Raw genomic sequence first — 27,456 nt, forward strand, 5'->3', positions numbered from 1 at the left:
GAGGAAAGTACAAAACGTCACACATTGGAATTTTACAGTAGTGAATTGGATGCAGTCTCCAGTTAGGGGTAATTATTGTCGTTCAATTCAGTTGTTAATTCTTAATACACAGGCATAAGCAATAACAACATCTGATCTCTTATGTAAGGAAGTTTGGAAAAATAAAATAGAGACCAAAAGCAGCTGTTCAATTCTGAAAAAAATTAACAGGACTGATTTTACAAAGACAGCCTTCATGATGGGACTAATTAAAAAGAAAGAGGAAAAGACGGAAAATGGAAACTTAAAGCATTAGGAATATATGACATTTGAAATTTGTATTAATTCAATTTGTTCATTAACCTCCAGCATGACTCGGGCTCAGAACACTAAGCAATTATGGGTAACCACAAGTCAGACTCGGGGTGACGTGTAACAATCCACTGAACATTTTTAAGCTAGAATAATCCTTATGACAATATTCTGCTGCCATCTAGTGGATGAAATAATGTCATGCTGCCAAACAAAAAAAAGTATTACCCTAAGTTCTTGTCTATAAGCCGCGGCTTATCTAAGGAAAAAAGTTGTGAAAATGAAAAAATAGAATATCGGCTTATACATAAGTCCGGCTTATACAGTAATCCCTCCTCCATCGCGGGGGTTGCGTTCCAGAGCCACCCGCGAAATAAGAAAATCCGCGAAGTAGAAACCATATGTTTATATGGTTATTTTTATATTGTCATGCTTGGGTCACAGATTTGCGCAGAAACACAGGAGGTTGTAGAGAGACAGGAACGTTATTCAAACACTGCAAACAAACATTTGTCTCTTTTTCAAAAGTTTAAACTGTGCTTCGTGACAAGACAGAGATGACAGTTCAGTCTCACAATTAAAAGAATGCAAACATATCTTCCTCTTCAAAGGAGTGTGCGTCAGGAGCAGAGTCTGTCAAAGACAGAGGAAAGCAAACAAATCAATAGGGCTGCTTGCTTTTAAAGTATGCGAAGCACCGCAGCACAAAGCTGTTGAAGGCGGCAGCTCACACCACCTCCGTCAGGAGCAGACAAAGAGAGAGAGAGAGAGAGAGAGACAGAGATAGAGAGAGAGAGACAGAGTTTGTTTTTCAATTAAAAATCAATACGTGCCCTTCGAGCTTTTAAGTATGCGAAGCACTGTGCAGCATGTCGCTTCAGGAAGTAGCTGCACAAAAGATAGCAACGTGAAGATAATCTTTCAGCATTTTTAGACGAGCGTCCGTATCGTCTAGGTGTGCGAACAGCCCCCCTGCTCAATCCCCATACGTCAGGATCACAGATAGTCAGCGCAAGAGAGAGAGAAAAGTAAGCAATCTAGCTTCTCAGCCATCTGCCAGTAGCGTCCCTTGTATGAAATCAACTGGGCAAACCAACTGAGGAAGCATGTACCAGAAATTAAAAGACCCATTGTCCGCAGAAATACGCGAACCAGCAAAAAATCCGTGATATATATTTAAATATGCTTCCATATAAAATCACAGTTTAAATGATCGCTGCGCGCGCGTGTTGACTCGGCCACGCCCAGAGCAGAAAGAACGCGCTCCGGCCGCGCCATGCGGGGAGTGAGAGAGACGCCAATATCTCACACTCTCTCCCCCCTTAAAGAAATTAAATGGGTGCGAGTGAGACCACTGACCTCCCTCCCTTCTATTAGTTATAGGTTATAGTACGTTCGGCTTATCCATGAGTCCGGCTTATCTATAAGATTTTATTTTAAAAATTCGTATGATTTTTGGTCTCCGGCTTATACACGAGTCCGGCTTATAGACAAGAACCTAGGGTAATATGCATTTTGCCACTCAATGATATTCATGACTGAGTCAGAGCCTCCAATTGAAAAACGCAATAGCAAAGTTGTAAAGGCCGTTTCAGAATGAACCAAAAGTGAACTCCAATTGAGCGATAGTCAGACGATGTGAAGTGGTCATCAAACATTGACACGGAAAGTGAAACTGGTGCATGATACAGCACTGTATGACCAAACTGCTGTGATATGTCCAGTGAATTTGGTCGCAGGAAGCTTTAGCGTGGTGCGACACTACCTACATGGCAAAAAAAAAAATGCAAAATTGGGATCGAGTACAAGGACAAGTGAGGTATTAGTCCATTAAGCACTGGTGACAATGTGTTTATGTCAGATGAAATGTGAAAGTCGCTTTCATCAAGCCTTGTGCTGTGGTAGCCTACAACACCCCAAAGGGTTCTCTTTCTCAGGTCAATTATGTGCTATGAGATTGCGTTGGTTTGGACATGTGCAGAGGAGAGATGCTGGGTTTATTGGGAAGAGGATGCTTAGGATAGAGCTGCCAGGGAAGAGGTAAAGTGGAAGGCCTAAGAGAAGGTTCATGGATGTGGTGAGAGAGGACATGCAGGTGATGGGTGCGACAGAACAAGATGGAGAGGACAGAAAGATATGGAAAATGATGATCTGCTGTGGCAACCCCTAACGGGAGCAGCCGAAAGAAGCAGCAGCAGCTATCATGGATAACTTGTTTGGATTAACCAAGAGCCAAATCACATAGCTTAACGCACTGAAATTATACTAGGAGTTTACTTTTCTCTTTCACATTACTTTGCTCCCAATTTCATTTTGTTTTTTTAAAATCTGCTAAAGTAAATTTTTGTCTGCGCAATAAAAAGTATCATGAACAGTAAATATCCTCAAATATCCATACTCCGTGTTGTAAAGCATAAGCAGAATTTAGACGTCAATTACATTTCAACCCAGTTCAGTATGTACTTGTCTATAAAAGTACAACATATTACTAAGACATGCAAAGAAACAGCACAGCAGCCTTATTGATTTCAAAATTGTACAGATAATTAGGACTGCACACTTGTAGCAAAATGGGCCCATCAGTTGCAAATCACACTATACAGTACTTGCCTCCACTGGAATGGGATTTAATGTCGTTAAAGCAGACTGTATATCTTTACTGACATAAGCACATAATTAAAATATGAATTAAAAAACTGTCATTCCAATTTTGTTTAAAAAGCAGTTCAAGTTCAAATAGGAAAATTGAGAGTTGCAGTGAAAAATGGACTGATTAAACATAAAACAAATATGAGACAAGGACTCTGAAAATGGTTTTCGTGTGTTGAAATCCAGTTGAACACTACATAAACGACAACACAAACTAAACTCTAAATAAACAGCACGGCAGCCTCACAGATTTCAAACTAATAATTTTGTTCTACCAAATCGGGCCCTTCATCAATGATAAAGTACCTTATATGCAATCCCACACTGAAATAAAAATTTATAAAAACATGTTACTAGATGATATATATTACGATTAATATTTGAATTTTGACAATAAAGGTTATTGAAATCATTATCAAAAAAAGTTCTTGGCAACACTCTCCGTAGCCCATTACAACCCCACCGAGGCAGTGGGTATATTTCAAATGGTAAAACAGCCACACAAGTGGCATCACAGCAACAAAAGTCTGTTAAAACAAGTATCAGTTAACAATGAAGTCTGTAGTTATTACTATATATTATATATATATTAGGGCTGCACGATAACAGAAAAAATGATTATCACGATTATTTTGCTCAAAAAAAGACTGGCATCCTTCAACATCTGCAGTAAGATGCTGCAGATGTTCTATCAGATGGTTGTGGCGAGTGCCCTCTTCTACGCAGTGGTGTGCTGGGGAGGCAGCATTAAGAAGAAGGAGGCCTCACGCCTGGACAAACTGGTGAGGAAGGCAGGCTCTATTGTTGGCATAGAGCTGGACGGTTTGACATCCGTAGCAGAGCAACGGGCACTCAGCAGGCTCCTATCAATTATGGAGAATCCACTACATCCATTAAACAGTGTTATCTCCAGACAGAGGAGCAGTTTCAGCGACAGACTGCTGTCACTGTCCTGCTCCACTGACAGACTGAGAAGATCATTCCTCCCCCAAACTATGCGACTCTTCAATTCCACCAGAGGGGGTAAACGTTGAACATTATTCAAGTTATTGTCTGTTTTTTACCTGCATTTTTTATTACTCTTTAATATTTTTTGCTGCTGGAGTATGTGAATTTCCCCCTGGGATTAATAAAGTATCTATCTATCTATCTATCTATCTATTCCTTTGGTAAATGAAGTCTGTGACCAAAGCAGTGTAGCCTCGGCCAGTTATTCACAGATGCTGCCCTAATCATATTAGCTGCGTTGTCCGTTGTGATGCACACAAGTCTTTCTTCCACCAAGCCCCAAGCGGACATCGCTTCTTTGAGGCCCACTGCAATAAACTCCGCTGTATGGTCTTGTGGGAAAAACGAAGTTTGCAAAAGCTTGCTTTTCATCTCAAACTCGCTGTCAATAAAATGAACTGTCAAGCTCAAATACGGTTCCGCAGTTCTGCTTGACCATAAGTCGGTCGTGGCAGCAAAATATTCAAGGCTGAGCCTGAGAATTTCTATTTCTATTTCTTTTCGGCATTTCGCATACAGCGAGGGCAGCGCAACATTGGAAAAATGGTTGCGTGAGGGAATGCTATATCTTTTATCAAGTGTTGCGATCATTTTGTTAAACCCCTCACTGCTCACGGTGGTTATTGGACACATATCCTTGGCTATATGGTACGTGATCGCCTCTGTTATTTCCCGGTGTCTTTGCGAGCTAGGCAGATATGGTATTGCGTTGAACAATGTCCCTGATATTGTTGTCTGTGTTGTGGATGGCTGGTAATTTTTTGTTGTTGCTGTTTGTGCCTTCAGTCGTTGAAATTCTTGATAGTGTACTTTGTGGTGGCTTTTAAGGTGGTTGATGAGGTTTGTTGCGTTACCTTGGGACGTTTGGACGGAACAGGAGCAAAGTTTGCACAAGACTCGTACCTGATCAACATCACATTCCTCGAAATCGAAATAGTTCCAGACAACTGAGTATGACCCCTTTTTAGGAACTAACGATCGCACTTCTGCACCTTCCTCACGTTGCTCCGCCATCATATGTTTATTCTGACTGACTGTTATTGCTGCTATTGACTTCTTCTGCTTCAGAAAGCGCTTGCAATCTAGACGCAGTAACGTCATAGTGACGCAGTCCAATCTGTAAACTCAGCCCATAAAAAACAGTTTGGTCTTTATACTGTAAAATCGCGACGATATTTATTAACTGATCGTGAGTCATAAATATTGTTATCATGAGAAAAAAAAGATTACTCGTGCAGCCCTATTTTATATTATATATATATACTAGCAAAATACCCGCACTTCGCAGCGGAGAAGTAGTGTGTTAAAAAGGTTATGTAAACATATATATACATAAACATATATACATATATATATATACATATACACATCCACATATATATACATATATCAACATATATATATACACACATACATTATTATATATATATATTATACACACACACACACACACACACATGCAGACACATATACATATTTATATCTACATATATATACACATATATACATATATATACATATTTGTATATCTACATAGATATACACATTATATATATATCTATCTATATATATCTATATATATCTATCTATATATATCTATCTATATATATCTATATATATCTATCTATATATATATATATATATGTATATATATATATATATATCTATATCTATCTATATATATATATATATATGTATATATATATATATATATATATATATATATATATATATATATATATATATATATATATATATATATATATATATATATATATATATATATATATATATATATATCTATCTATCTATCTATCTATCTATCTATATATATATATATATATATATATATATCTATCTATCTATATATATATATATATATATATATATATATCTATATCTATCTATATATATATATATATATATATATATCTATATATATATATATATATATATATCTATATCTATATATATATATATATATATGTATATATATATATATATATATATATATATATATATATATATATATATCTATATCTATCTATATATATATATATATATATCTATCTATATATATATATATATATATATATATATATATATATATATATATATATATATAGATAGATAGATATATGTGTATGTACAGTAATCCCTCCTCCATCGCGGGGGTTGCGTTCCAGAGCCACCCGCGAAGTAGGAAAATCCGCGAAGTAGAAACCATACGTTTATATGGTTATTTTTAGAATGTCATGCTTGGGTCACAGATTTGCGCAGAAACACAGGAGGTTGTAGAGAGACAGGAACGTTATTCAAACACTGCAAACAAACATTTGTCTCTTTTTCAAAAGTTTAAACTGTGCTCCATGACAAGACAGAGATGACAGTTCTGTCTCACAATTAAAAGAATGCAAACATATCTTCCTTTTCAAAGGAGTGCAAAGCAAGCAGTCAAAAAAAAAATCAATACGGCTTTTAAGTATGCGAAGCACCGCCGGTACAAAGCTGTTGAAGGCGGCAGCTCACACCCCCTCTGTCAGGAGCAGGAAGAGAAAGAGAGAGAGAGAGAGAGAGAGAGAGAGAGAGAGAGCGAGAGACAGATAAAAAAAATCAATACGTGCCCTTTGAGCTTTTAAGTATGCGAAGCTCCGTGCAGCCTGTCCTTCAGGAAGCAGCTGCACACAGCCCCCCTGCTCACACCCCCCTACGTCAGCGCGGCGAGAGAGAGAGAGAGAGAGAGAGAGAGAGAGAGAGAGAGAGAGAGAGAAAGTTAGCTGGATAGCTTTTCAGCCATCTGCCAATAGCGTCCCTTGTATGAAATCAACTGGGCAAACCAACTGAGGAAGCATGTACCAGAAATTAAAAGACCTATTGTCCGCAGAAACCCGCGAAGCAGCGAAAAATCCGCGATATATATTTAAATATGCTTACATATAAAATCCGCGATGGAGTGAAGCCGCGAAAGGCGAAGCGCGATATAGCGAGGGATCACTGTATGTAGATATACATAGGAGGGCTTGTGATTGCTGCTTTGACGGATGCCCAGATCCCACAGTATTTCCCCTTAGGAGAGGCGTTAGGCAAGTGTAATTGAATAGCGGTGCTGCAAGTTATTACTCTTTTTATCTTTATTTTATTTTATTGTAGAATCAACTCACAGCTGCGCGCACCAGTGCGTGCATGGCGGATGCGTACGGCTGACGTTTTCATTGTCTACCACCTTCGCTAATCATTCTTGAGGCAGATTGAAGACTTAAGTGCCAGCTTAACTGAAAAATTAAAGAAAACATACTAAGTTTTAAAAAAAATCAGTTTTAACGGGAAAAGATGCCGACGAAAGGAGAGAAGCAGCGGGACGCTAGGGTGAAGAGCTGCTCATTAAGCAGCAAGCACATCAACCTCTGAGCAAACGAATGGTAAACGTACAGAGAAAGAGGATAAATACTATGAATGGTCATGTCAAGTGTATTCACTCCACGTTATTGTGCAGTGCGCTGTTACTGGTATTTTGATAAAAGAATCTGAATAACATAAGAAGCGTATAAATTATTAAACAGTAAAACATTAACATTTAAGAAGTAAAGATATATTGAGTACTACTGTAGTGCTTTCGGGTATAGTACATTTTTTGTTTGCCCATTACATGCATAAATGTATACATTTTTTGGTGTACCTACCCAAGAACACGCGACATGACCCGGCAGTTAAAAATTTATCGCTCCAGCAATTTTAACTCTGTTACAAAGTCATCTAATATGGTATTGCAAACGGTAGCGGGAGCGTTTCTATAAACTCAATTTAAACTTACTGTTTACATCGTGCTTTGAAGATGCATAGTATGCGACACGTGTTTCGCCGTAATTGTGGGCTCATCAGGAGTACACAGTCACTGCACTCCCTTACGGGAATCGATCCTCGGACGTAGAGGCGAAGCCCCTAACGTTGTGCCACGGCGTGTGGTTCGTTCATTTGACAGCATGTAGATCGGGGTAATTACATTGCAGGCATTCGTAGTCTGATTCACAATCTGATTGTATGGGTGGTTACCTACCAGGTAACGCTTGTGGTTGGTGAGCAAGTCGGCTAACTTCTGCCACGGTGCCCTCTTTCAGTTGCGAGAAGCAGATCATACAATGGTTGAAATAGTTTAATATATATAGCAAAATCACCGCGCTTCGCAGGGGCGAATATGGTATTGCAAACGGCAGCGTTTCTATAAACTTAATTTACGGTTTATACCGTGCCTTGTTTCATATTCTTTTCCTACCTTATCAATTGTGTAATGTGTTTTTTGAACAGGTTTGATTCATGGAAGTGATCACTCCTGCTGCGTTCAGTCACTTCACGTGAGCCGCTCTCTTGTGTGATGTTGCGATGTCCACGGGTTTATTTAATGTTAGCTAAGACCTGGCAGTTAAAAGTTTCTCGCTACAGCAATTTTAACTCTGTTACAAAGTGATGCAAACTCTCGTTTATACCTCGTGTCTTCTCATTAAACTTGTATCTCGCGAATATGGCATTGCAAACGGAAGCAGGAGCGTTTCTATAAAGTTAATTTAAGGTTACGGTTTACACCGTGCTTTTTTATACCTCGTGTCTTCTCATTAAACTTGTATCTCGCGAATATGGTATTGCAAACGGCAGCGGGAGCGTTTCTATAAAGTTAATTTAGACTTACGGTTTACACCGTGCTTTTTTATACCTCGTGTCTTATGAAGATGCTTGTATGGGTCACTCACTCGCTTCTTATTGTTTCGCTGCCTTGTCAATTGTGTAATGAATGTTTTCTTCAGCGCTCTTTGGGGCTCCTCCTTCTTTTCTACGTACTGAGTTCACAGTCAGTTCACGTGATTACGTGGGAGGCGTGATGACGCGACACGCAACTCAGTCTCCTACGGCCATCTTGCTGCCTTCCATTACAGTATATGGACAAAAAAGAGGTTCCAGTTATGACCATTACGCGTATAATTTTGAAATGAAACCTGCCTAACTTTTGTAAGTAAGCTGTAAGGAATGAGCCTGCCAAATTTCAGCCTTCCACCTACACGGGAAGTTGGACAATTAGTGATGAGTGAGTCAGTCAGTGAGGGCTTTGCCTTTTATTATTATTATTATATATATATATATATATATATATATATATATATATATATATATATATAGGGTAGGATTCAAAAGTAATGAGCCTCATTTTGTTCGGACGCGAACGTACCTCGCCGCGCGCCCCACTTGCCAGCCACGGCGGGTGTTGGCTTGACGGGAACCCCTGTGTGGTAGTGTGTTACACGGCGGAATGGAAAGTTTGTTAGAGCAACGGTACGCGTTGAAGACGAAGACCATGCTCATTGCCTTCTTCGGAGTGAAGGGGATCATCCACTATGAGTTTGTCCCGCAAGGACAGACCGTGAATGCTACTTACTACTTGGAAGTCCTGAAAAGGCTGAAAAGAAGCGTCGCACGCAAGCGAAGGGACATCAAGGACAGCTGGAAGCTTCACCACGATAACGCGCCCAGCCACACCGCCTTCATCGTGAGCGCCTACCTGGCCCGGGTGAACGTTCCGGTGGTCCCCCAGCCTCCCTATAGTCCGGATGTGTCACCTTCTGACTTCGTTTCCGCGCTTAAAATCAGCGCTGAAAGGAAAACGCTTCGACTCGATCGAGGACATCCAAGCAAATGTCAAGGCAGCCCTTGCAGCCATCCCGGAACAGGCCTACGTGGACGCCTTCAAGTCATGAAAAAGCCGCCTACAAAAGTGTATTGATGCAGGAGGTGCCTATTTTGAAGACTATTAATTAGTTGTACCGATTTGCTCAATAAATTTGTCTTTTTGAACAAAGGCTCATTACTTTTGAATCCTACCCTGTATATTATATAATAAGCTATTGTGGCTGTTCATTTGTCTGTCCAGGATTTTAAATCACCTGTAGCTCGCAAACTGAACTATTGACCTGAAATTTGGCACCATCTACGTGACGTCTACTATTCGCTTTCGGGGTGATGATTGACCTCCTTGGTTGTTCCTCTTTTTATTTTATTGTAGAATCAACTCTAGGCAGTCGTGCGGTGCATGCGTCCGGGCACCGTTCTTCTTGCCTGAAGGGGCCAGAGTTGCCTCGAAAGCCTGCATATTGTAATCTTTTTGGTTAGCCAATAAAAGGAGTCATTTTGCTTGGCTTTTCTCTACATTCATAATGGTTAACACAGTACAACACCCTAGTAATACAGGTTATATCATAAAAACTTGAATTTAAGTAAAGGGATGTTGTCATGCTCAAGACAATAGATGAACATTTTGCTCATATATTGAGGTTCTGATCATCAGATGAATTCACATTTTACTGGACATCATAAAAAGTGGAACATCATGAATTCAAATTAAATTGGTTAGGGCATCAATACGGCTGAACACTAGTGATGCTCCGATCCATCAACTGCTGATCTAAATTGGATGATTTTTCACACATTTTTTTTTAAAAATCGGTGATTGGTAAATTGGCTAATCACAAAAATCTGTTTTTCCAGCATCTGCTTTTCTAAGCTTTACAGTAATTCGGTTGTGGTGCTCCTCTACGTGAGGCATTATGGAAGATGAGCTCATGCAGGCATCTTTCTGCTGTGATGCCTCTGGTAAACAGAGCAGCAAAGCAGGCCTAACAAGAAGGGTATCACTGCAGCCAAGTGGGAGGGACTAGTGTTGAGTAGGAGGGGCTTATAGGGCGTTAACATCTGACCCCTCCCACCACCCTAATCTTAACCATAGTGTAATTGGGCAAGCACTGGGCGTCTATCCCCTCCTACTCAACATGCAGCTCCTGGATACAGAGACACATACCAGAGAGAGACAGAGAGAGCAGATTGAAGTATTAAAGAAAATGGAATAAACAACTGGGTAGGGGGGCCGGGTTGACCGAGTCATCGTCCTGAACAATTAGACAAACAGCAAGAAAATCTACTTTAGTGAATTTGGGCCTTTTAGTTTTGTCCAGGTTTGTATGGTGGGAGAGCTTGTGTTTAGCACAGCAGCTCACATTTACAATTAGAAAAAGAAAAGAGACGAATGTGAAAGTGCTGCTTAGTAGACACTAAGGCTTGTTAGCTTAACAGCAAAATTTGTTTTTACTTGTCAACTTGTTAAGCACATTAGCCTTGAATCTGCTTGATAAACATCTTATGAACATTTGCTTTGTGGCTTTTTAAAAGTTTTGTACTGGATTAATTAATATTTGTTTGTATATGTCATGCAGAATAAGCTCTGGTAAGAAACAAGTAGTGCAGGTAAGTGGAGTAATCTATAAATTGGTCAATATTTGCATCAACACACCACTTGTCCAATTTCAAAATGGTAACCTGGATTTATAACACCACCTCAAGGAATGGGGTGGCACAGCGATAGACCAGGGATTGCGTCCCAGGTCCTTGTAGGTTTTCTCCTCGTCTGTGTGGGTTTGCTCTGGTTTGCTCCCACCGTCCAAACACATGCATATTTGGTGAATTGGTGATGCTACTGTGTGTTTGTGGTGGTGTGTGTGCCCTGTGATGGACTGGCACACTGTAGTGTGTGCTCCTGATTTACACCCTATGCTAGCTGGACCAGGCATGATGACATGACCTCCAGAAATAGCAACATCTAACGGGGGTGGGCAGCATCAGTCCTGGAGAGCAGCAATGGCTTCAGGTTTTTGTTCCAACCCAGTTGCTTAGTTGGTAACCAAACCTTGCCAATCTCAGTCCTTATTCAGTATTACGGCTTATTAATCTGCAATGTTAAGTTCTTATCCTTCGACACTGCTTGCCACCGGGAGCCACCCGACGGACACTACACTGCATGAGCAGCGAAATCGACCCCCTCCAGCCACCGTCCAGCCACCGCTTGCAGCGTTCCCGGACCAAAGATGATGGAGTGGCAGTTACTGAGGCGCATGCGTTGCAGCTGCGGCCCCGTTCGTATGTTGTAGGTCGGGTGTCCATAACCTGGGGACTACCTGTAGTGAGAAGTCAAGCAAGATGACACCTTTTATTGGCTAACTTTTTTTTTTTTAGTTGGCCAATAAAAGGTGTCATTTTGCTTGACTTCTCACTACATCCATAATGGCTAACATGGTACAACACCCTAATACTACTTGATTGTATGGAATGTTATGTGCTTTTAATAAATTCAATAAAAATTTCAATTTCAGGGCCAACTGCTCCATTAAAATTTGGATACGGACAAGAGAAATGTCTACGTATCGGCGCACTTTGCCGCTTATAAAAAGTTTAAAATCCTAGAATTCGTCAAGTGACCTCTCTGAAAATTGGAACCATTTTAATTTCAAAATGATCCTTTCAGACACGCACCGATACATTTCGATTTTAATCTGCAAGCTTTTAACCTTAGGAAGCTTCCCGAGCAAAGTCGTGTAACACAGCAAGACAAATATAAAACGGATTAGATCAGAGTTTAGTTGTTTTGCCATTTAAAAATTCTAAAAACGAAGGCATTTTCAGAATGGAAGGAGAACAACATTTTTCAAATCGCTCACCTTACTTTGACCTCTGAAACAAGATAAGAGACGAGCTGATAAATGGAAAAGAGCTGCCAAGGATTATCTGTTGGAAATAAAGGAAAGCTCAAGAAGGCACTTCTAAAAACCCCCTCTAAATAAAGTAAACCTTTGATAAAAACCAACCAGACACTGAGGGGCAGTGAAAAGGGTGGCTACACTACAGCAGCACGACTGCATTTCGGCTCCACTGCCCACCCGCCAAGCTGTTTTGCCTGCCTAAGGTAAAGTCATCTCTGATGAAGGATTACAGGAATCCTCGGGTAGAGGGGTCCTTTCATCGGATTGGCTGGCCCAGAGCTGTCTCAGCTGTGGAATGGCCAATAAGGGGAAGGCAGCTTGATGGCTGAGGTCTCCAGGAATCTGAACAAATTCAAATCCTCTTGTGATATCATCTACTGTTGAATTCTGCTCTGTACTTGTAATATTTCTATTGCTCTATTATATTGCATTAAGGATGACTTGTGTTCTGTGTATTGTATTGACCCCCTTTTTCTTTTTGACACCCACTGCACGCTCAACCTACCTGGAAAGGGGTCTCACTTTGAACTACCTTTCCCAGAGTTTCTTCCATGTTTTGGGAGATTTTCCTTGACTTCTTAGAGAGTCAAGGCTGGGGGGCTGTCAAAATGGCAGGGCCTGTTAAGCCCAATGCGGCACTCATGATGTGATTTTGGGCTATACAAAAACTAGGGGGCTCCGCCCCCTGCTCGCCAACCCCTGGTGTTGGGAAATGACAAAGAGTGTGATGTATGAATGAGATATAGCATAGTGTGAAGGTGTAGATGATGCATATAGAAAATTATAACCTTAACTTTAACGTCAGATGAATGTCGAACTCGTGAGAAGGCCACATAAAGTTGTCCATGTCCAAAAACGGGTTCAGAGAGGTAGATGCCAACCTTGTCCATGGTTTGTCCATGGTCATGGCAAATGCAGGTTTAATGGGGAACTGTCGCCGTTTAAGTGTAAAAAGTAATTCCAGGTCAGAACTTGTAAGGTCAATTCTAGGAATCAGAACAGTATTGTTAGCATGTGATCCTATAAGAACTGTCGCTTGAATAACAGTGTGTGTCATGGTGTTGATGACCAAACATGTGATATTGCATAAACCCTGTTTAGTGTTAAGGTTTCTTAATAGCATGATTATTTCTCCGTTTGTAAGGCTAAGATTGTGTTGTGGTAATCCGGCTGGGTTAATAGTGTTTAAATATTCTAAGGGGAAATGAAGATGGTCATTGTCGTCATCAGAGTCAACTTTGTCAGAGCTTAGAAAGAGTTGTGTCTTTCCAGGAAGTAATGCAATGACTTGGTTATCTATGTGATCCACATTAATATTTTTTGGACATAATATAGTGCGTTGTGTTAAAAGGGGTATTTGGTCTAATGAGATTGCTGTTCGAAATATCTCTAAGTCGTCACAGATAAAGGCTTGAGGAATTGTAATAATATCTGGGTGAAGTCCATCTGTATTGGTGAGTGTACCATCTCCCAGTTGTAATAACCAATTGTTATAATCTGGATGTGGACATCGCATGTTTTGTACTAACTATCTTTTGAAAGCAATGCCAATTGTCTGCGTATTTTAAGGTGGACTGAACAATAGCTGAGTGCATGGCATGTGGAACAATAGCTAAGCACTGTGTAAAATCATCTCCTAATAAAAGTACCTTTCCTCCAAAGGGATTATTATTATTCATCAACGTTTGTAGAAGTTTATCAATGGTGTTGAGTAAGTGACTGGATGTTATTGTACATTCATCAATAATTAACAGTTTTGCAAGACGGATGTCACGTGCATTTCTACTGTTCATGTTCATAGTGGATACCGATTTGTAGGATCTAATGCAGTTCATAAAGTGTTTACTTTCAGGTACATCGTTAGTTAGAAGCTTCTGTAGATATTCAGGATATGAATGTAAAGGAGGCAGTCTAATGTGACCCTTTTGACAATAACGTGTAAATTCATTACTTGTATTGTCAGTTGTTTCTTCAGGGAAGTGAATGACAACGATTGCAAATGACATTCATTAATCCTAATGAATTTTCCTGAATAGTGGACTCATTATTGAACGCGTTGTCAGCTAACTGGCGCAAGTGTTTAGCAGGTGTCTGTCGTTGACGTCCGTGACGTGTATCTTTTGCTTGTGCCGTTTGAGAGGCGCGTCGTATGTCCAGTATTTGGGACGTGTTGTTTTGGAGCTGTAATCGATTTGCCTGTGCTGTGTGAGAAGCCCGTTGTAGTTTACGGTGTGCATTGTTTGTATTGAGCCTTGCCCGTTTTTGTATGTCGGTCAGTTGAGCTTTCTCTTTCTGGAGCCTTGCCTGCTTGTTTTCCGGCATTTCAGATGCGCGTTGTAGACGTCTGCGTTTATTTATTTTGTCCCTTCGTTGCCGTTTCTGTATGTCTGAGACGGGAGGTGTTTCGTTTTGAACCCGTTCCTGTTTCGATGCAGCACATTTGAGACGCGCGCTGCATGCGTCTACGTTCATTGTGTCTGTCCATCTGGGTTCGTTTCTGTAACTGTGTTAGTTGAGCTTTGCGTTTTTTGAGCCGAGACATTTTTTCTTCCGGAGTTTCGACGTGTATTGTTTTTTTTCCATACGGGTTCGTGTGTTTGTTCCCATTACCCGAGCCGTATCGTTTTGTACCCGTGATCGTGAATTCATGACTTGTTTGTTCTTCAGCGTTAGAAATATGGATAAGTAATAAGGAGGATCGCACTCACTGTTAATATGGAGCCTTTTCTGCAGTTGAATGGTTAATAGTGCCTCATTGTAATGAGATCCACCTATGCTGCATAGTGTGAATGTGTTGAGATGACGTATGTTTAATACAGACGGTTCGTGCAGAAATGGGGCTGTGTGTGTCATTTCTTATTTATGTTAGTGTGGTCGTGGGTCTGAATCGTCCTTTTTGTGTACGTTTCGTGTGCCATGTCCGTAGTCTGTCCCGTTTCATGTCCAATGGGCTTTGTGTGGCGCTCGCGTCTTCTTTTTTTTTTTGTGTGCTAGGGGCTTGTTGCCTGACTTTTTATTTCTGTTAGTGGAGGGGGTGTTTGTGTGTCGTGGGTCTGAATTGTCTTTTTTGTGTGCGAACCGTTTCGTGTGCTATGTGGCGCTTGCGTGTGACTCCTTTGTTTGTGGCGTTCTAGGGGCGCGTCGCCTCATTTCTTATTTCAGTTACTGGAGGGGGGCTTTGTGTGTCGTGGGTCTCAATCCTCTTCTTTGTGTGTGTCCCGTTTCGTGTGCAATGGGCTTCGTGCGGCGCGGTGTCTGACTCCTTTTTTCTGTGTGCTATGGGCGCGGCGCCTCATTTCTTATTTTACGTTGCATTCCATCCGGTTTCCGTTGCTTTGGGGGGGGGGGGGGGGGGGGGAGAGATTTGTGGGGCGCCTGCGCAGTACGTCTTTTGCGCCCACGGCCCATGTGCGGATGTCCCTGCGTCCATCCGGTTTACCATTCTCGTTTAGTAATATGGATAAATGGTATTATATTTCTCCAACATGTTCAATAGCAGCCAGCCACGGCCGCTGTGGGACAAACTCCTAAATCCTCTTTAATAAAAGCCCTGTGTGCGTTCAGGAGTCCGTGTGTGTGTGTGTCTTCTGGGGAAGTGCGCACGCGCGGGGCACGGTGTGATGTGCGATATTATTGTCAGAGAAAGTTAGAGGTGTTTTACGGAAATACAAACCAGTATTACTGCGAGAGGAAATTAAAGGTACACAATACAGTGACGCATATTACAGCCACATACAAGCCAGTATTACTGTCAGAGGAGATTAACGGCATATTATCGACGCACACGCCTGTATTACCACCAGAGAAAATTTAAGGTATATTACGGACGTACAAGCCAGCGGATGTACAAGACAGTATTACTGTCACAGAAAATTAAAGACACACAATACACGGCGGCAGCCCATGAAGAACGGTCAACTCAGCAAGTAAACATCAAAAAAAGAAAGGCTGAAAGAAAGAAAAATACGACCAACAAAAAGAATGAGGTCAAAGTCCCTTGCCATTTAATATAGACTGTTCCTACTAATGTTTATGCACTGCTGTTCTAGCGGCCATTATTGTAATGGGCTAAATGACTAGTATGATAATAAAATAATACATTTTATTTATATAGCGCCTTTCCCATGCTCAAGGCGCTTCGCAGAGTCTTAGAAAAAACAGCAAGGAATATGTAACATTGGACACAAATGTTTTCCTGAATTGAACAATGAAACAGATGATAAAGCATTAAATAGAATAAAGAACAATAAACCAGAGTAAGATACTAAATTCAATACTAAAAGAATAACCTAACAAATAACCTCATTTGTGATATAACAGACACACAAATTATCCTGAGCACCTGGACAGAGAGGTAAACTGAAAGAAAGGGCAGAATGTCAAGTTAAGTTAAAAGCCTTCCTAAATAGAGGAGTTTGAAGTTGTTTTTTAAAAGAATGAATGGAGTCAGCTGATCGAATTCATTTCGGGATGTCATTCCAAAGTCTGGGTGCTATGGAGCTGAAGGCCATAGAGTGCAGGTTAGTGTGAGGCACACCAAGATTACCAGAATCAGTGGACCTTAGTAGGCAAGCAGGAGCCTAGTGATTTAGAAGGTCACTGATGTAGTCCGGTTCAAGGCCATTTAAATCTTTGTAGGTTATTAATAGAATTTTATATTCAATCCTGTAAGACACAGGGAGCCAGTGAAGGTGAAGCAGGATGGATGTGATGTGCTTGCTGCTGCTGGTCAATGTAAGGATTCTTGCAGCAGACTTTTGAATCAACTGGAGCTGTGATATATGAAGGGGCACCTGCCAGCAGCGAGTTAAATTAATCAATGCGGGATGTGATAAAAGCAGGGACAAGTTTCTCAGCATTAGAAAAGGAGAGGAAGGAGCAAACACGGGATACATTATGGAGGTGAAAGTAAGAAAGTTTCTTAAATGTGGTTTATGTGGGTGGAATAAGAAAGAGAGGAATAAAAAAAATGATGCCAAGATTCCTTGCATCAGAAGAAGGTCTGATGAGATCACTGTCAATAGTGACTGAAAAGGAGCTCATTTTATTAAGTAGCGCTTTAGTGCCAATTTGCAGGAGTTCAGTTTTGTTGCAATTTAATTTTAAAGATTTCTGTTCCATGAAGGTTTTAATTTCACGGAGGCAAGTTGTGAGCTGAGAAAACTCTGATGAAGTTGCACTTTTGACATTGAAATAGAGTTGAGTGTCATCTGCATAAAAATGCTGACCCAGTCCATAGCTACGAATAATATGGCCAAGGGGAAGCATATAAATACAGAAGAGAAGAGGGCCGAGGACAGAGCCCTGAGGAACCCCTTGTGTGACTGGCGCCGAGCTGGATCTGCTGTTGCTGAGACTAACAAACTCTTGCCTATCAGTCAGATAGGACTTGAACCACTGGAGGGCAGTGCCAGAGATGCCCAGCATGTTCTCCATTCTGGACAGTAGACTGTCATGTCTGACCCGAGTGTCAAATGCTGCACTGAAGTCTGACAGAATTAATATGCTGGTTTGTCCAGAGTCCGCTGCCATAAGCAAATCATTGATTACCTGGAGCAGAGCAGTTTCACAGCTGTGCTGCACCCTGAAACCAGACTGAAAGGGTTCTGTCAAATTATTAGAGGATAAGTAATTGGTGAGCTGGGAGGCTACAACACGCTCAAGAACTTTTAACAGAAAAGGTAAGTGGGAAATTGGCCGAAAATTGTTAAGATCGTCACCATCAAGACCAGACTTTAACATGGGGGTTACAGAAGCGATTTTAAAAATATGCAGGTCGATGGATAACGGACTGTATGCCCACGAACAGGCTGCCATTGAAGTACTCTGCAGGCAACACTGGAACACCACAAGAAACCGTGCCGTCTCCTCTGTGGTTCACTCTGTGCACCTCGGACTAGAAATATAACACCAGGTCACGTCACAGGCAAAATTCTCAAAAGGATTCTACACTTACACTTTTGATAAGGACAGAGTATAGGAGTCGGGTGGAGTGCTTGGAGAAATTTCTGCAAAATTGACATCAGCAAAACTAAGAGCCTCTACGCCTGGTCACAATTCAGGGAGGTGGCGCATTGCTACAAGTGCTTGGGGCGGGGGGTCCAATGACAGGCTAGACTAGTCTAGTAATACAGAGGAGCTAATGAAGAAAGAGCCAAAACAGCCTCTTGGGAAATTGTACCCTTTTACTGTTAGTAGGGACATCCTTTACATGATCTACAACTCTGATGGCCAGTGGTGTGCCAGGCCAGTAACAAAGAGATCTACCGAATCAATCAGTGGACGTTTTACAGAAGAAAGATGCAATTTAATTAAAACCTGTGGCTTTATTTTTTTTTTTTTGGAGAATAATAAATGTAATGCTAAGGAGGTTAAAATAAAATTGGATTTGCAATAAACACAAGTTGGGCTAAACAGAAAATCTGATCATCAAAACAAGTGGATCGAGAGAAAACCTGTAATTCAGCACTGTGTGCACTGCTCAAAAAATTAAAGGCACACTTTTTAATGAGAGTACAGCATCACGTCAATGAAACTTGTGAGCTATTGATCTGGTCAGTTAAGTAGCAGAAGGGCTTGTTCATAAGTTTCAGCTGCTTTGGTGCACTAGAGGGGCAACAATGAGACGACCCCAAAAACAGGAATGAATGGTTTAACAGGTGGAGGCCATTGACATTTTTCCCTCCTCATCTGTTTTGTCACTCATTTTGTATTTGGCTACGGTCAGTCTCACTACTGGTAGCATGAGGCCATACCTGGACCCTACAGAGGTGGCACAGGTAGTCCAACTTCTCCACGATGGCATATCAATACGTGCCTCCCATTGCCAGAAGGTTTGCTGTGTCTCCCAGCACAGTCTCAAGGGCATAGAGGAGATTCCAGGAGACAGACAGTTACTCTAGGAGAGCTGGACAGGGCCCCTCGTAGAAGGTCCTTAACCCACCAGTAGGACCCTACAGTATCTGCTCCTTTGGGCAAAGAGGAAAAGGATGAGAACTGGCAGAGCCTACAAAATGACCTCCAGCAGGCAAGCCACTGGTGTGAATGTCTCTGACCAGACAATCAGAAACAGACTTCATGAGGGTGGCCTGAGGTCCTCACTTCCTCTAGTGGGCCCTGTGCTTACTGCTCACCTGGCACCATGGAGCGCGACTGGCATTTGCCATAGGATACCAGAATTGGCAGGTCCACCACTGGCGCCCTGTGCTTTTCACAGATGAGAGCAGGTTCAACCTGCGCACATGTGACAGTATTTATTTAAATGTACAATGCTTATTTAATATAAAATGTTGCTATTTTGATTTTACATTTGACTTCCAACACTAGACTGGAAAGATAATAAGGTAAGAGAGGGTAAAATTACATACAGTAAGTGAGCATGCATAAAAAAATCCAAAAGACTATAAACAGTTTTACGTTGGGTCTGAGCAGGTCCATCACAAGCAAAACGCTGTGTAACTTTTACAATGACGCAATAGGGCGCCGTTCAAAAGCTCCCCCGTGGTATAAATAGAGGCGACAAACATCTCTCTTGCTTCACCGTGGCTCTGATGTACTCCACTAAAGCAGCGACAGTTCTGAACTCTTTACAGCTTCCAAGGTCACAGCAACGACATTAAAATTGACAAAATGTCAACACAATTGGCCTCGTCTCTTAAAAAGTCCCAAGCTGCACATGCCAGACTGGCACACCGTCCCCCAGTAATTTATACTGCTGGACATAAGATAAATGACAAAGCTAATTAGTTAAATATTATTAGAGGAGACCTCAATATGCAAAAAGAAAAAAAATCATTCATTGAAGGCACACAAATACAGTAATTCCAGCTGAATTAATTCAAATCACGGCTTTATGATCTAATGATTTTCCATCTCTAGTGATGCATTTATAAATAAAACTAGAAAAAAAGTGAAGCAAAATTACAGTGAAAATCCAATCCACATATGATCATTGCAAATAATTTGATCCCTAGAGCCAGCCAATAAAAGTAGACTTTTTACAGCTGTGCCAGGGCCCTTTGCCAGCTGGCATTAAGGAAGGACAGGGGGAGCAAAATGTACACAGGGCACTGCATCACCCAGGGCACTAGAGGGCAGCCCCTCTGGGTTGTAGCAGCACCTTGGATTCCCACAGGGCTCCATGGGAGGTGGAGTTTGGCACAGGCCTGTTGGGTTCAGTGGAGGCCACCTGAGGGAGCTGTGGAGCCCTACTTTGGGCTTCCACCACATCTGGGAGTCTTCCAGATAATGCTGACGGGCCACCTGAAGTGCTCCCAGGTGCAATAAAAGGGCCCAACTCTCTTCACTCGAGGAGGAGGAGGATGAGGATGAAGAAGATTGCTGGCACAGGAACGACAAAAGAAAAAGTGCCATTGTTGTGCTTCAATGGGCTTGGTGCTTGCGTACTGTGCATCTCGGGAACAAAGGAAAGGGTTTCCCCCAGTGGAAAACATAAAATGTGTGTGATGGTTGAATTGTGACTAGTGTGTGTGTGTGTCGGGTTTGGGGAGCTATTGCGCCCCCTGGCGGCCAGAAGCACAATACTGAACATGCACATTTAAAGCTCTTATTCTATATTTTATTCTCCACCCATCTGGAAAGGCGCCATGTGCACACACCTATTGCACTTTTAAGTTTGTAGCAGGAGTTTTGCACGGGTGCAGGATCATAAAGAGTTTGGTAAAATACACTATCGCGCCAAAGGTATGCGGACACCCCTCTAAATTGTTGAGTCAAGCCGTTTCAGCCGCACATCGTCATGCAATCTTTATTGACAAATGTTGGCAGTAGAATGGGTCGTACTGAAAACATCAGTGACTTAATGTGGCATTGTCACTGGAAGCCACCTTTGCCACAATTTCTGCTCAGCTAGGTCTTCTTTGGTCAACTGGAAGAGGAAGAACTGGAGGTGCAACAGCAGATCAGCCATGACGTGGCAGATCCTGCAAATTCACAGAGGAGTTGCTGAGGGATGAAGCAAGTTAAAAAATGGCCTATCCTCTGATGTACCCCCTTTATCAGCTAGTCCATTGGACTGTGGGTTTAATGGGCTAAACGTTACATGTTCAAATCTGTACCATTTTGCATTCTGTTGCAAGTACGATTCATTTTTTTTCTTGGCATGTAATATTGTTCAAGCTTTGGAAATCTGGGATACTGTGATATGGCAAACTGTCTCCTGAAGCACAAGAACTGTGAGTCAAGAGCTTCATGAAATGGATTTCCCAAGCTAAGCAGCATATGCAATGCCAAGTGTCGGCTGGAGTGAAGTAAAGCACACCGCCACTGCACTCTGGAGGAGTAGAAACGTGGAGTGAGGAGTCACGCTTTGATCTCTCACAGTCTGATGGACACATCTCACTTTGGTGGATGCCAGGAGAACGCGACCTTCTAGACTGCATAGAGCCCACTGCAAAGTGTGATGGAGGAGGGTTAATGGTCTGGGGCTGGTTTTCAGGGTTTCCATTGAAGGATACTGTTAATGTTACGTAACAGATATTTTAGATACAGAGGATTGAAAAAGTATTCGACTCCCTAGATAAAAGTTTAAATCTCCTATAATACCTTTAGTTTCATACTGCTACATATAAATGAGGGCCTCTGGGACAATACATTTTCACAAAAAAAAAAAAAAAAAAAATCCTGAAAATCAAATCTTGCTGCAACAATAAAGAACTGATCAGTGAAATGTTCTGTTGAATAAGTATTTGACCGCGAACAGCTTTGAGAGTGTGCGATTGTGAACAATGCAATAAGGGGAATGAAAACAGGAGTAAACAATCAAGCAATTCATCCTCCAGCGTGTCGACTGGTCTCCAAGTGATTATTCCGGCCAGTTCTTAGGAACTTACAACTGAGAAATCAGTACAAGTGGCTTATTTGGTGAAACCTCAAAAACTGACAAAAATGAAGACAAGGGAACTTTCTATTGACTTGAGACGCACTGTGATTAAGAAGTTTAAAGATGGCAATGGTGCCAAGAAGATTGGCAAGCTCCTTAACCTCAGTGTGTCCACTGTGAAGGCCCATCATAGCAAAGTGGAAGACAACTGGAAGTCTAGGGAAGCAGCCAAGGTCAGGCCGCCCTGTTAAAATAACAAAGAAAATGTCAAGAAAACTAGTTGGAGGGGACTCTCAGTGACTATCTGCAGCTGGAGTGGATGCGCACAAGACAACATCATCCAAGGTTTTGCACAGAGAGGGGCTGTATGGCCAGTAAAAAAAGCCACTACTAAAAAAAATGGCATCTGAAAGCTTGATTAGAATTCACTAACAGACATCTTGGCAAGGGTCCTGCATTCTGGAGTCATGTACTTTGGTCTGATGAGACCAAAATTGAACCTTTTGGCCTTAACACAAAAGGCGTTTATCTGGCGGATGGAAGGGACTGCCATACCTACCATCAAGCATGGTTCGGGGGTCAAGGATACTGCTTTGGGGCTGCTTCTCCAGGGCAGACACTGGGTCCCTTGTCCATATTGAAGGAAGAAGGTAATAGTAAGAAGTATTTCGAGATTTTGGAAGAAAACCTTCAAAACATCAGCCATGAAATTGGGACTCCGATGACGCGACCACTTTCAGCAGGACAATGACCTGAAACACTGTGCGAAAGGAACCAAAGCATGGTTTGACAAAAACATCCAGGTTTTACAGTGGCCAAGCCAGAGTCTGGATCTGAATCCAATTGAAAATTTGTGGCGTGATCTCAAAATTGCAGTTCACAAACGAAAGCCTTCAAAACATTGCCCAGATGGAGCAGTTCTGCAAGAAAGAATGGGAAAAATGGCCTCCATGCAGATGTGCTAAGCTTGTTGACGGGCTATCCAAAGCCATTTGCAAGAAAAGGGTGCTGCTACCAAGTATTGACTGGGTGTCACGTGAAGGGGTCCTTTACTTATTCAACAGCATTTTTCACAACATGACTGTCAATTTACATTTGTTTAGTTCACCAAGCTCCAAATGTTTCAAAAATAAGTACACAGAGAAAAGTTCATGGTGATACTCTGCATTTGTGATTTTTATAGGTTGTAATGATGTAAGATGGATAGCTTTACAGAAGGGATCAACCCACTGAGCTTCCAGCTTTGTGTCAACAGTTTGTTGAAGGCCCTTTTCTATCCCACCACGGCTGTCCCTATACACAAAAAGACATGGAGGAACTGTAATGCCCTGCACAAAGATAAAAACTCAACCCTACTGAACAGCATTGGGATGAATCTGCGAATTGTCAATGGAGTCGGATATTCTCATCCAACATCACCACATGACCTCATAAAATGCTCTTTGGGCTGCGCTCAAATTCCCACAGTGATGACCGTCCAAAAGAATTCATAAAGCCTTCCCAGAAGGCGGAGCACTTACCCTCGTCATCACCAGTCCAAATTAACGTCTATGGTTTTGAAATGGGATGTCCAATAAGCACACAAAGGTGTACTGGTCAAGTGTCCACAAACCTTTGCCTATGTACAGTATTTATATGTAAGCATATCTAAATACATAACGCGGATTTTTCACTGCTTCGCGGGTTTCTGCGGACAATGGGTCTTTTTACTTGCATCCTCAGTTGGTTTGCCCAGTTGATTTCATACAAGAGATGCTATTGGCGGATGGCTGAGAAGCTACCCAATCAGAGCACGCAATTAAGTTCCTGTGTGCTGCTGATTGGCTCAGCGACGGAGTGTTGCATTAACCAGGAAGTCTCATCTCACTCATTCATCATTAACGTGCTAATGCTTCAGGGGCCGTGTCCAAACGCCAACAGAAGATGCAAATGATTGCAGAAAAGGTAAAAGTTTTGGATATGTTGAAGGAAGGGAACAGCTACACCGCTGCAGGACATCGATTCTTTTTATTTAAAAAGGAGGAAAAGCATATAAGATCTACGGCCGCAGTGTCCTTTAACCAGGGTGCAAAACGAGTTGCAAGTGGACGTGATAAGGCAGTAGTCTGGATGGAATCTGCTTTAGGAATCTTTGCAACAAGGTCGACGACGTCATGACTGCCTACAAGCTGCTACGTGTACTTCGCTATACAGTAACTGTAAACTTATCTACCGATTTCATATTGCTTAGCAGTTGTCCCTGTTTTTAATAGAGTAAATGGTGGGTTGTAAACAATACAGGGAGGGTTTAAAAACGTCCAAATACACGTTAAATAATTAAATAAATATAGTGTCCCTACTTCGCGGAAATTCAGTTATCGCGGTCGGCCTTGGAACCTATCTCCCGCGATAAGTGAGGGATTACTGTACTCTATGCAGTGTGGCTGTCCCAGAGGTGCAGGTTAAAACAAATTGGCTTAAACTTGAGGCAATAAAGTTGAAAAAAAAACTAACAAACCAGAGAGGTGGAAGCCATAATCTCTATAAACATTAAATGAACAAATCCTACACAGTACTTCAATTATCAACCATCCTAGTTTAAAAGGCATGCCAGGACTCCGGTTTAGTGCTACTTCACATTCGAAAATTGAAAATTCTAGTGTCTTGGAGCTCGTAAATACGAAACATCTCCCCCTATCATTTGCAAGAATCCTGGAGCAAAAGAACTACTGAAGTATGGAAATAGTTTGGACAATGCATTTTATTATGTGTTCACATTGTAAAACGGTTTTCAAGTGGAAATAGCAAGATGGAGGCACAGCCTATGAACAAATGGTGGTGGCATCATCTGCAAAAATGCTGACCAGCATGAAGCGCTTTATCAAAATACCCAGAAGCAGGGGTCCCCAACTCTCAACTGAAACAGTACAGTACTGGCATTACACGAATATCAGTACCAGACGTAGTAATGGGTTGCTGTCAAGCACCTCAGGCTTAAGTTTTCAAAATCAGCGAATTCGCAACACCAGGGAGAAAGGGACCAACACACAAAATCAATGCAAGAGCGGGGCTAAGCAGGGAGGCGCAAGTGTGTGCAGGCTGGGGGAACCTTTGGGTTCAATTGTTACTTGATTTGGTATTGTTTGGGTACCAAGGTGCAAAAGAGGATATCAGTACCGATGCCAACATTATGGTAAATGATCCAGCACTAGTAGTTTTAGGATGTTCTTATGAGTTGTGAACAAATTGATGTCTCCTTTATTGTTCAGGATCGTGAAGGCTTTTAGTAAGGCACCCCAACTACAGAAATTCCAAAAGTCACACATTTGTACAGCAGCTACAAATCTGGAACCCAGCAATGTCCACCACTGACTATAAAGGATTTTCCACTACACTTACATAATTTTTTTATGTGTTATGCATAAACTACCCTAAATGTCATCTTTAACTCAGAGATGTTACGACTTTTAAAAAAAGTAGCCTAACTTTACAAAAAGTAAAGTTTCCAAATCTAACATTGTGAACACTGCCATGTCCTCTGAGTCAATATTGACCCACCATATTTCTACATTTCTTGAGATTCTGAAGGCTAAAATGTCCCATTGGGACAAAACATACTGTCTACTTAAATTAATTTTACTCCACACCAAAATGGCATTTATTGGTTACATCCTAAACAATTCTAAAACTTAGGTTCATCAGTACTGCAGGTTAAGGTGGTCAACCAGTATCAAATAGGTTCATGGGGAAAAATCTTATATTCGTGGAACCAAAACCATGAGGTTAGAATTTGGTTAAATAAATAAAAATTATAGATGTGAGAGGTGCAGCACTGAGTCCACACTCAAGCCACGATTTTACTTTAATCCTCACACTCCAAGACTATACTTCCACTCACGTTTTCCAGTTCTACAGACAAATTTAAAAAATAAAATACATACATAAACACACACACATTTTAATTGTAGTAGTCCAAAACCGATTCTTATGAAAAACATACATAAATTGTCCCTCCCTTCATTATTTCTAGTAGGATTGACTACTGCAATGCCATGTTCACTAGATTTCAAACTGTTCTTTATACAGCCTCCAGTTAATCCAAAATGCTGCTGCAAGAATTATTACAAGAACAAGAAAATACGAACACACAACTTCAGTTCTTAAATCCTTACACTGGCTCCCGGTTAAAGTTAAAAAGGAGGATTTTGAAATCTGCCCTAAACATATAAAGTATTAAATGGCCGAGGTCCGGCTTACTTGTCTGAACTTATCATGACTTACAAACCAGAGCGCACATTAAGATCAAGATGCCGGTCTGCTTCTGATTCCAAGGATTAATAAAATAACAATGGGAGGTTGGGCTTTTAGTTACAGGGGGACCCTAAACTGTGGAGTGGTCTGCCTGCTACTATAAGAGATGCCCCTTCGGTCTCAGCTTTCAAATCCCGGCTGAAGACTCACTACTTCAGTTTAGCACACTCTGACTAGAGCTGCTGATAAACTGTACAGACTGCATCTCTGTTGTTAGTCATTAGCACTTAAACATAAGTAACATGATAGTTATAATTGGATACTAACCCTCACTTATTCTGTTTCTCTTCTCGGTACTCAAATGTGGCACTTGGTGCCACTGCCCACCTGCCAAGTTGTTTTGCCTGCCTAAGGTAAAGTCATCTCTGATAGAGGATCACAGGAATCGAGGGTTAGAGGGGTCCTTTCATCGGATTGGCTGGCCCAGCGCTAACTCAGCTGTGGAATGGCCAATAAGGGGAGGCAGCTTGATGGCCGAGGTCTCCAGGACTCTGAACAAATCCAAATCATATTATGTGATATCATCTACTGTTAAATTCTGGTCGGTATTTGTAAAATTTTCTATTTTTATACTGTACTGAGGATTTGTTCTGTTCTGTGTATTGTATTGACCCCCCTCTTTTTGACACCCACTGCACGCCCAACCTACTTGGAAAAGGGGTCTCTCTTTGAACTGCCTTTCCAGAGGTTTCTTCCACTTTTTCCCTACAAGAGTTTTTTTTGGGAGTTTTTCCTTTTCTTCTTTGAGAGTCAAGGCTGGGGGGGCTGTCAAGAGGCAGGGGGCCTGTTAAAGCCCATTGCGGCACT

Source organism: Erpetoichthys calabaricus, chromosome 6 (assembly GCF_900747795.2).
Source record: "Erpetoichthys calabaricus chromosome 6, fErpCal1.3, whole genome shotgun sequence".
NCBI classification, from domain to species: domain Eukaryota; kingdom Metazoa; phylum Chordata; class Cladistia; order Polypteriformes; family Polypteridae; genus Erpetoichthys; species Erpetoichthys calabaricus.